Genomic DNA, 11,024 nt, shown 5'->3' with positions numbered 1-11,024 from the left:
AAACAAACGTGCCCGCGCTTATGAGGGGCATTCAATAATTAAAGCAACCCTTTTTTTCTGAAACCAGGTTGGTTTCTGTCCGAATTACAGTACACCATATCATTCCCACGCTCTTGCCAACAAAACCCTGTTTTTCAACATAATCTCCGATCAATGTGATGACCTTACGCCACACTACTGGGAGAGATTGTATGCGTGCATGGTATCACTCTACTGGTAGACGTCGGAGCCAACATCTTGCTGCATCAATAACCCCCCATCATCCACGTATTGCTTCACGTGGAATGCCTCCTTCATTGAGCCAAACAGATAGCAGTTAGAAGGTAGGATCCAGGCTGTGGGGTGGATGAGAAAGAGCATGTAAGGCTTGTAGTAGGGAAGACGAATGGTCGACTTTCGTTTATTGGAAGAATTTTAAGAAAGTGTTATTAATCTGTAAAGGAGATCTCATGTAGAATACTACTGTGACCCATTATCGAGTACTGTTGAAGTGTTTGGGATCCGCACCAGGTCGGATTGAAGGAAGACATCGAAGCAATTCAGAGGCAGGCAGCTAGATTTGTTACTGGTAGGTGTGGACAACAGGCAGGTATTACAGAGATGTTTCGGGAACTCAAATGGGAATCACTGGAGGGACGGCAACATTCTTTTCGAGAAGCAGTATTGAGAAAATTTAGAGAACTGGCATTTGAGGCTGACTGCAGAGCGATTCTACTGCTGCCAATGTACAGTCTGTATAAGGACCATGAGTATAAGATTAGAGCGATTAGGGCTCGTATGGAGGCATATAGAAACTCCGTTTTTCCTCACTAATTTGCAAGTGGAGCTGAAAAGGAAATGACTGATAGTGATACAGGGTACCCTCCACCATGACCAATATGGGGGCTTGTGGAGTGTGTATGTAGATGTAGATGTAGACATACCAGAACTGGTGAGTAAGTGTGTCAGCACTATCAACAGAGACATCTAGTTGAGCATCGAGGTGTTTGATTGTGATCTGTCCATCACCTCAAATGAGAGTGTCCGCATATTCCAACATTGCAGGAGTCGCAGCTGTAAGCGGCCAGCTGGCATGTGGGAGATCAGACAGGTTTTTACAACCTTGGTGCTATAATGACAGACACCTCTCTGTGCCTTTGTTCACTACCAGGTCTCCATAGACAGTCTGCAAGCACCTATAAATATCTGCAATGCCTCTGGTTTTCCGCCAAAAAAAGCTCTATGACAGCTCCCTGCTTAAAACGCATCTCCGTTACAGACACACTTCTCAAGGCTATACAGGGTGGTCCATTGATCGTGACCGTGCCAAATATCTCACGAAATAAGCGTCAAACGAAAAAAATGGGGGTTCCTATTTTTTAAAAAACGCAGTTGATATCCGTTTGACCTATGGCAGCGCCATATAGCGGGCCAACCATAGCGCCATCTGGTTTCCCCCTTCAAGCTAGACGAGTTTCGTTTTTTGTAGTTTTTTCGTTTGATGCTTATTTCGTGAGATATTTGGCCCGGTCACTGTCAATGGACCACCCTGTATATAGTGCCACCACCTATCGGAACATCGTCAAATCTAGGAACTGAAGCGGGAGTATTCCACATCCCACCACAAATTTCGCATTTTTTTCAACCGCAATTGGTCGAGAAAAAAGATTTGTTGCGTTACTTATTGAGCGCCCCTCGTACATTTTTATAATATATATGGATGTTTGATGGATGTATATGTATAAAACTTTTTCGAAGACTGCTGTAAATTTGTTTTAATATTCAGTCTCTAATCAGGGAACGTCTACCAGTTACGTTGATATACCACACTTTCGACATGTTACTGAGTCTGTGATAACAGAACAAGAAACAGAGCATGATGATCAATGATAACCTACACAGCTTGCTACAAGACTGTAAATGCAGGTTGCCATGACCAAAGGAATAGACAAATAGTGCGCTTTCTGATCGCAGGCACATAACAGTGACGTAGAGCACATATGGTGGAGATGGGATAAATAAGACCACAACCATTTTGCTTGCACTGGACGAACTTTGTACGTTTTTAGTCTGAAGCATGGACTACAGCATCAATTTTTTTTCCAGATATCATACTCTTCCTCTAATGGGCTGTATATAAATTATATACATTGCATCACTTACTTTTCGTCATAAACTCTCCCCAGTCTCACAAATATGGCTTCATTAAAGGCTGTCTGATGCCGACAATCGGTCATTTCGCTCTGTCAGTAATACTTTACAAGAACATGATCGTACAGTCAACTTCTGTACCAAGTCACGACTAGCCTCACTCTAGCACGCTTCAGAAAGAGGCAATGAGTCGATGAGTAGGAAGCGACCATAGCATCACCATTCTGATCTGCTGTACCAACGAAACTAGAGTGGATAGGAAGTAAGCTGGTACAGCACTGTCATAACAGCTGCATCTCGATTTCTCGTGTATGAAACCCTCATACTTGCTCAATTTCTGATCTTTAGTTAGCACCTGACAGAGTTTGAAAACGGCATCTTTTGTGTCTCCAATTCGCCGGCTGCTCAACTCGTTCAGTACCCAGCTCTGTCGGGCATTCAGATGTCACACTGGCTCAGTGTTGGAATACATGTGAACGTGGTGGCAGACATACTCGTTGCTAAGGTTCCAGTTGACCACTGACCACTACAAGGGAAGATCGGTTCCTTGTGCACAAAGCGCATTGTAACCCCTTCCATCTGCACCTGCCAGATCAGACCAAGTAAGTTCTGTACCAACCTGCACCACTGGTTGGAGACTAGCAGCAGCCGCACAAGGGAATTATTGTCCCATGTGTAGGCTTCTGTTAACACCACAACACAAACGGCTATGGCTGGAGTGCTGACGTGACCAGGAAGTGTGAATCATAGTTCTGCGCTACCTTAGATGAGCATCGTTGGCGAAATTAGTTGCGACATGGGGAAGGATCCCATTCTTCCAATGTTTTTGATTTTGTCCTAAATACTTAACTGTTTTAGTCGGAAGGATGGGTCGGTGAAAACCTCTGCAGCAGAAACGCCTACCAGCCTGTGTTGCTGGGCTAGTATATCTTTCTCGCAGTTACAGATTGCTGATGAATAGGCACCTCATGAACATTTCCAGCCACCCCCAACCAATGAAAGTGTAGGAAACTGCTCACATCAGGTCTTGGTAGATGGGAACAGAGTGCTGACCCGAGACAGGCACACTCTCTCTGCTGCTGCTTCTGGCTCCAACTTCAAAATAGTGTTTACTCCTACTCTCTTATGATTCACTTGTTACTTTTGCCAAAATGGCCCCTCCAGATGTGTAGCCTCCTCTCTGGGTGTGCCCTTGTGACCCTTAACAGAAAATAAACCTGACACTTTGTGTAACAGATTTTCTGCTGTTTCTTTAAAAAAAACTACCCACATTGAATAGTCACTTCCTGACCTGACCTCTCCCACCCTGCACATCTGGTGTCAGTACAATGGAATCAGACTCACCATTGGATCTTGACAGTTAACAGTTTTGCAGCTGGGTGCTAGCATAAGCAAGTTTATCAGTGGTGGGGAGTTGTAGTCTCCTAAATACCCTGTCACCTTTGACACATCTGGCTCTTGTCAGCCAGTACTGTAGTACATGGACTTGGTCTGTGCTATGTGCTGCATTCCACTGGTGTCTTTTGTCTGGTGCATCCCTGTATGCTGGGCATGAGCACCAGCCACACGAGCTGCTACCACCGACCCACACAATATTCCAGACAATTGCAGGCCTTCTCACTGCCGTCTGGCAGTTCCTCTTTGGCTTACCTCCTTTCGCAGCTGCCTCGCCACCGAATGCTGGGCTGTTCTTGCTGTCACCAACTTCCACTTCTGCCATCCCTGTGAGGGTCATCATTGCCTCAAGCCACAGTTGTCATCACGGTCGTCAGTCAGCTACCTGCATGAGGGTCATGGGTTCTGCATCCCATTCAGCTGCAAAATCTGTGTAGTTGTCTCCATGTTCCACAACTAAAGTAAGTGTCACCAGCATTTGCCTTTTTGCTTCCTGTCACCTGTCTGCCAGTGAACAGCTATGGGAGCATTGTGACACAGAAGATTGGAGGACTGCTTTCCTCACAGCTGTCATCTCATCTTTTCTTCAGTTGCACTGTTGTTAGTCACTACGTTCTGAGTCCCTTTGTTTGTAGCCAAGTCTCTGACATGCTCCCTGCAAGTAAGTGACAGTGAAGGCAGTAATGATGACCCTATAATGGCCTGCAGGAGCAGGTACAGAAACAAACACTCAGAAATTTGGAGATGGACAAGAGAGATGAACAGGTACAGCCACTGGCAGCTGTATTGAAGTCAGATCCAAAAGTTCATGCCGCTTTTAAGGGCTTTAAGGAAGCTGAGGCCAGTATGGCTAACTCACAGCCTACTACTGTGAGCAGTTGTCCGCTTATTACATTCATCCATTCTTGCTCAGGAAGACCTACTGAAGACATATATGCTTCCTTGCAAAATGTCCGTGACGCTGGTCGCAACTGTTCATGGCCAGGTGGTTTTCTGTTAAATACAGTGCAACTGAAGTTGTCAGGCCGAGTGGTTCTAGTCGTTTCAGTCCAAAACCGCGCTACTGCTACGGTCGCAGGTTCGAATCCTGCCTCTGGCATGGATGTATGTGATGTCCTTAGGTTAGTTAGGTCTAAGTAGTTCTAAGTCCATGGGACAGATGACCTCAAATGTTAAGCCCCATAGTGCTTAGAGCCATTTGAACCTAATGAAGTACTAATGGAAGAAGCCAAAGCAAGGGCAACGGATGTGTCCATTCACAGGATTAGCTCGCAAATCTGTATTATCACGAGTACATACAAGACGATTTGTTTCTATGCTTTTCTGAGGTAATGATCCATGTCATACATTCACCAATGATGCAAACTGTGCATGATGTAAACGTTCAGGACACGTAGCCAACAAGAGTCGGATCCCTCGTTGACTAAACTACAGAGAAGTCAGACATTTAAGCATTAATTGCCCACAGTCACGCACAGATTACACTGAAGCTCAGATGGCTTTCAGAGCTACAAAAGGAATGAGAGACCTAGTCAGGGAAATCGACATGGGCAGGCACCATCATCCCACCCCACTCCACTAAGAACACTAAGGCGGAAAAGAAAGAATTATGGTAGACATGGGCACTTACTTGAGTTTGGTGTTTTTACCTCTTGGTAAAAAGTGGGCACTAAACCTGACCTGTTGCTATACAAGTGATTTGGGGACAGAAGTAATTAAACCAATAGGAACTTGTTTTGTTGAGTTGATAATTTGTGGAAGCACTTATAAGTTTAAATGAAAGCATTGTGGACTGGATTGTGATATCGTCATGGGTGATGATTTTCTGCACCAGTTCCGGGGTGCGATTAGCTGTCTGTCACATACTGTTCAATCTGATGAAACAATTCACTGTTTCAGTGGTAACAGCAATGCACTCATGTGAGAAACTGAGACATGTATCTTGCTGTTGAAAGCCAATCTCCTATAACTGTGATTGTATCAGAAAAGTTCTGTGGATGGCAACCAAAATTTGAAAGCCTGACAGAACTCCCCCTTTCCGGTTGGTTCATTTGTCCAAAACAGGGTTCTCAACTGGCTACAGGTGCATACAGAAAGGGCTGTCTGTAAGGCTGAGGTGGTAGATAAAACGTTATATGTGCTGCTTGTATAGATAAGTTTCATGTAATACCATGTGAAAATGTACTGCCCAGTGTAAAGGAAATATCTAATGAGGAGTTGCCTCTGACAGAAGGAAAACAGTTTCAGAAGTATAAGAAACAGAAACCATTATCCATAAGAGAAGTTTATACAAACACACCTCCCCTTAAAATTCTCATGCAGGAGGAGTTGTCACATTTGTCAGCATCACACCAAAGCATTTTGTATGCTGTTTTATAGGAAGTTTCATGGTTGTTTGGGAGAGACAATATTTGCCTGTTGTGACACCAGTCTGGCATGCCAACACTCAAATTACCACATGCTACTGTTGGATAAATTGTCATCGTAATGTTGAGAATGACATTCACTTGTCTTCTGTGTAAGCAGAGAGAACAGCAAATGTGGCCACAGATTCTGTTGCAAACTTTGACAGAAGGGTTTAGGGCCTAGGCTATTTGAGATTGTGGCTTGGATATCATGGGGCCATTCCCCCAAACAAGTCAGGAAAATAAGAACACTTGTCAATTACTGATCAGGTTTCTCAGTACCTGCTGATAGGATGGTGGAAACGGTGGCAAAAGCAGTGGAAGCCCTGATGCTACTCTGATGGATCAAGGATCAAATTTTATGTCTACTCTATCTGTACAAGTGTGCAAGTTGTTGAAGATTGAAGAACCATTATCTTCCACCCCAATGACAATGGCTGTGTTGAATGCTTTTATAAAGCTATTATCCAAATGTTGTCTTATTACAGGAATAAGAAATACAATGGTTGCGATTATTATCTGCCATATACAGGGTGATTCAAAAAGAATACCACAACTTTAAAAATGTGTATTTAATGAAAGAAACATAATATAACCTTCTGTTATACATCATAACAAAGAGTATTTAAAAAGGCTTTTTTTTCACTCAAAAACAAGTTCAGAGATGTTCAATATGGCCCCCTCCAGACACTTGAGCAATATCAACCCGATACTCCAACTCGTTCCACACTCTCTGTAGCATATCAGGTGTAACAGTTTGGATAGCTGCTGTTATTTCTCGTTTCAAATCATCAATGGTGGCTGGGAGAGGTGGCCGAAACACCATATCCTTAACATACCCCCATAAGAAAAAATCGCAGGGGGTAAGATCAGGGCTTCTTGGAGGCCAGTGATGAAGTGCTCTGTCACGGGCTTCCTGGCGGCCGATCCATCGCCTCGGGTAGTTGACGTTCAGGTAGTTACGGAAAGATAAATGCCAATGGGGTGGCGCTCCATCCTGCTGAAATATGAATTGTTGTACTTCTTGTTCGAGCTAAGGAACAGCCAATTCTCTAACATCTCCAGATACTGTAGTCCAGTTACAGTAGCACCTTCGAAGAAAAAGGGACCAAAAACTTTATTGGCTGAAATGGCACAGAAAACGTTCACCTTAGGCGAGTCACGTTCATACTGAGTTGTTTCCCGCGGATTCTCAGTGCCCCATATACAGACATTGTGACGGTTGACTTTCCCGTTAGTGTGGAAAGTTGCTTCACCACTAAACACAATCTTTGAAACGAAAGATTCATCTATTTCCATTTGAGCAAGGATAAAATCACAGAAATCGATTCTTTTAATCTTATCAGCTGCAGACAGTGCTTGAACCAATTTCAGACGATAAGGTTTCATAACTAACCTTTTTCGTAGGACTCTCCATACAGTTGATTGTGAAATTTGCAGCTCTCTGCTAGCTCTGCGAGTCGATTTTCCTGGGCTGTGAACAAATGCTTGCTGGATGCATGCTACATTTTCATCACTCGTTCTCGACCGTCCAGAACTTTTCCCTTTGCACAAACACCCATTCTCTGTAAACTGTTTATACCAACGTTTAATACACCACCTATCAGGAGGTTTAACACCATACTTCGTTCGAAATGCACGCTGAACAACTGTCGTCGATTCACTCCTGCCGTACTCAATAACACAAAAAGCTTTCTGTTGAGCGGTCGCCATCTTAGCATCAACTGACGCTGACGCCTAGTCAACAGCGCCTCAAGCGAACAAATGTACAACCAAATGAAACTTTATAGCTCCCTTAATTCGCCGACAGATAGTGCTTAGCTCTGCCTTTTGTCGTTGCAGAGTTTTAAATTCCTAAAGTTGTGGTATTCTTTTTGAATCACCCTGTATTTTGTCTGCCTATGACAGTAGAATACACAAATCAACAGGATGTACACCTATGAGGTAGTATATGGATGCTGTACAAGCCCCTCTTGTGAATGAGATAAACTGCCACTATATGTTAATGAGGTAAAATGAAAACTTTACCACAATGACTGAAAATTATGTTAAGAAAGGTGCAACAAAGTTATTTAAAGGTGACAGCAAAGCAGGTTCAAAGGTGAAATAAAGGAGCAGTACTAATCCCCCCGCCATACTGACCAGGTGACTAGGCTTGGTTAAAAAGGAAAACTAAGTAGTTCTCTCTACCCTATGAAGGGCCGTACCAAATTATGGGGTCTTGCCCACTAGTCGTTAATAGGGTGCCCAAGATGCAAAATAACATTAGTAGTTTTATTTCTAGAAAGCAAATTGACAGTACTTAACTGTGATTACAGCAAATGTCGCTTGCGACAGGCGACATGAAAACATTAAAGTTCTTGCTATACACAAAGTCCAGGGGGATGCAGAAATGTGGGTGTCTCGACAGGCCAGAAGCTGTGGCTGCAGGGGATGTCATGTTTCCGGCCATGCCCCGCCATCCGACCTGCACTCTGGTGGAAACATCTCCTGGAAAACGACCAGCAGGGTATGCATCCACCTCCTACTGCATGGAGCAGACGAAGAATGCGGCAACTGCTGCGATGTGGGCGGGTCCAGCTCCTTTGGTAGGACGAGAGGAGGCGGAGGAGGTGAAGGCTCCATCCCCATGGGGTTGTCCTTCTAGTGGCTGCTGTGGCTACGCTGTCTTCTGGACCTGTGAATCTGGGGGAAGAGAGACTGAAAGATCATCGTGTACGTGACAGAGGCGAAGTTGATTTTCATGGTGGCGCTGCAAGCCATCTGGACCTGAAACAAGATACATGCAAGCGCCAAGTCGACAGACGATCTCGCCTCGCGCCCACCGTCTGCTGCCGCTAAAAGCCCTGTAAAAGACAATATCATGCGGCTTGAAGCGAAATTTGCAGCCTTCCTGTGGCGCCGGATGCTTAGGGGCAGTTGGAGCAGTGTGCGATGGCGGCGGCCGTGAAGCAATTCCGCTGGCGATGCTCCATCTCGTAGGTGCGAACGATACGAGGCGAGAAACAATTGGCAATGCTTGATTCTTGGTGTGTGCGGAGTGAAGTTTGGCCATCTGCTGCTTGAATGTTCTGACAAAACGTTCCGCTTCGCCGTTTGACTGTGGATGGAACGGTGCCCCAGTTAGATGCTGTATGCCATTGCGCTCACAGAATGTTTTAAATTCATGTGACTTGAACTGAAGGTCGTTGTCGACACTATTACTTCAGGTAAGCCTTCTACGCAAAAAACCGATGACAACACCTGAATTGTGTTACGCGATGCTGTCGAGTTCATTGGCACAGCAAAAGGAAACTTGTTATATGAGTCAACCACAATTAACCAACGGGTGTTCCAAAAAGGTCCCACAAAGTCTATGTGCACACGTTACCATGGCGATTGCGACTTAGGCCAAGCAGAGAATTTTTGTGGCAAAGCAGACTGATTTTCCACACATGCTGTCACGTCATCTGTTATATGTGGGAGTCCATACCCTGCCAAGCACAGTGTCGACGTGCTAACTGTTTTGTATGAACAATCCCCCAATGTCCTTGAACTGCAACACTTCTTGTTTACAAAGCTTTAGGGATCAACACACGTGACTGTCCTCTATCATTTTGAACAAGAATCACACTTTTCTGTAAAGCGAGGCTATGCCCCAGCTAGCACTCAAGCTTATTTCAAGGTGGATATTGAGTTTAGGTTCAGTTGAAAATTCAAGATTGAAAAATCAACCTGTTACACAGCTTATTTCAAGGTGGATATTGAGTTTAGGTTCAGTTGAAAATTCAAGATTGAAAAATCAAGCTGTTACACAGTTTACATCAAGCTGTAAAAATTTAGCTTGAATTAAAATAATTTTCCCAAGCTTGAAATAAACTGTAATTTCCCTGGAAGGCTGTACAGCAGATGCGCGCGCAGCATAGCTTCCATAGACGTCCACGGGAAGCACCACAAGTGTTTATAAGCGTTGCACTGACGGCCATTTTACCTTTGTGACGCGCGTTAATGATCGTTGACAGTTGTGAAGTTTGTTTTATACTGGAAAATAGTTCGGTAAGCGTGTGGCGTCTGAAGAGGATATATAGTGTATTACAGGTACGTTGGTGCATTTTTCTCTAGTGGTACGTTAATATTACAAATGATAAATATTATTATGTAACGTAAAGAAATATCATATTCTTTTACGTAGAAAAATTGAGCCTGGGTGAAAGTGAAATGGATTACCAGCTAAGAATACATATTACAAGTTGTTCAGCAAAAAGAGGTCATTTCAAACTAGCTCTCTAGTACGTGGCACCAATAAATTAAAATTTAATGTTATTTTACCTTTTTAAAATCTCGCCTTTTTATATATATCGCCCTATTACATTTGTTTACTTGTAAGTACTCGCGTGTGTCACACCATGAATGAATAATCGTGAAGTGCGAAAAGTTTCTTTGTGAATACAAATAGTAATGACATGGTGAACGGGAAAAAGTACACCAAGAACCAGTCACTACATAGGTGTCAGTCTTTTTTATTTACGTAGCTTTGACTGCTGTTTAATTGCGGTAATATTAAATTTTTTCCCATTAGTATGACACTCTTGCACAAAGTAAACATACTCAAGAAATTCAAGTCAAATAAGTCTTAAAGTTGGGGCAACAGTAAAATCAGAGTTGCAGTCTGTTATTACGCCATCAGTCTTGAGAGATTTTGTTGAAGCTGTTAATTCTTTCTGTGATGATGGACATAAAATTTCTTGTGACTCGTGCTTGGCAAAAGTTAAGCATATTCATAATAAGTGTAATATTACTTTTCATGGAAAGTAGTGGCAAATTTTGGATCTGGGCTGTACTGTGAAGGATGAATCTATTGAGAATGATTGTAGTACTGTTGAGAAAGCTTACCATATTCCAACATTTATGAACAACAGGCGACACTTCTCATTTGACTAGAACTTTAAAAAAAAAATCTGAGTTTATTGTGAATGTTTGTACCTTTTTAATGTTGTATTTAGCTTAAATAGTGTGTGTTTAGTTTCACTAACATAATTGGGGTAGAATAAAAGTCTACATTTTTCTAAACAGTAGTTTCCTTATAAGCTTACAGTATGAGGTGTGTATGATTTC

This window comes from Schistocerca cancellata, chromosome 5, assembly GCF_023864275.1.
Source record: "Schistocerca cancellata isolate TAMUIC-IGC-003103 chromosome 5, iqSchCanc2.1, whole genome shotgun sequence".
In the NCBI taxonomy this organism is placed as follows: domain Eukaryota; kingdom Metazoa; phylum Arthropoda; class Insecta; order Orthoptera; family Acrididae; genus Schistocerca; species Schistocerca cancellata.
Note: the sequence above shows the minus strand (reverse complement) of the source record.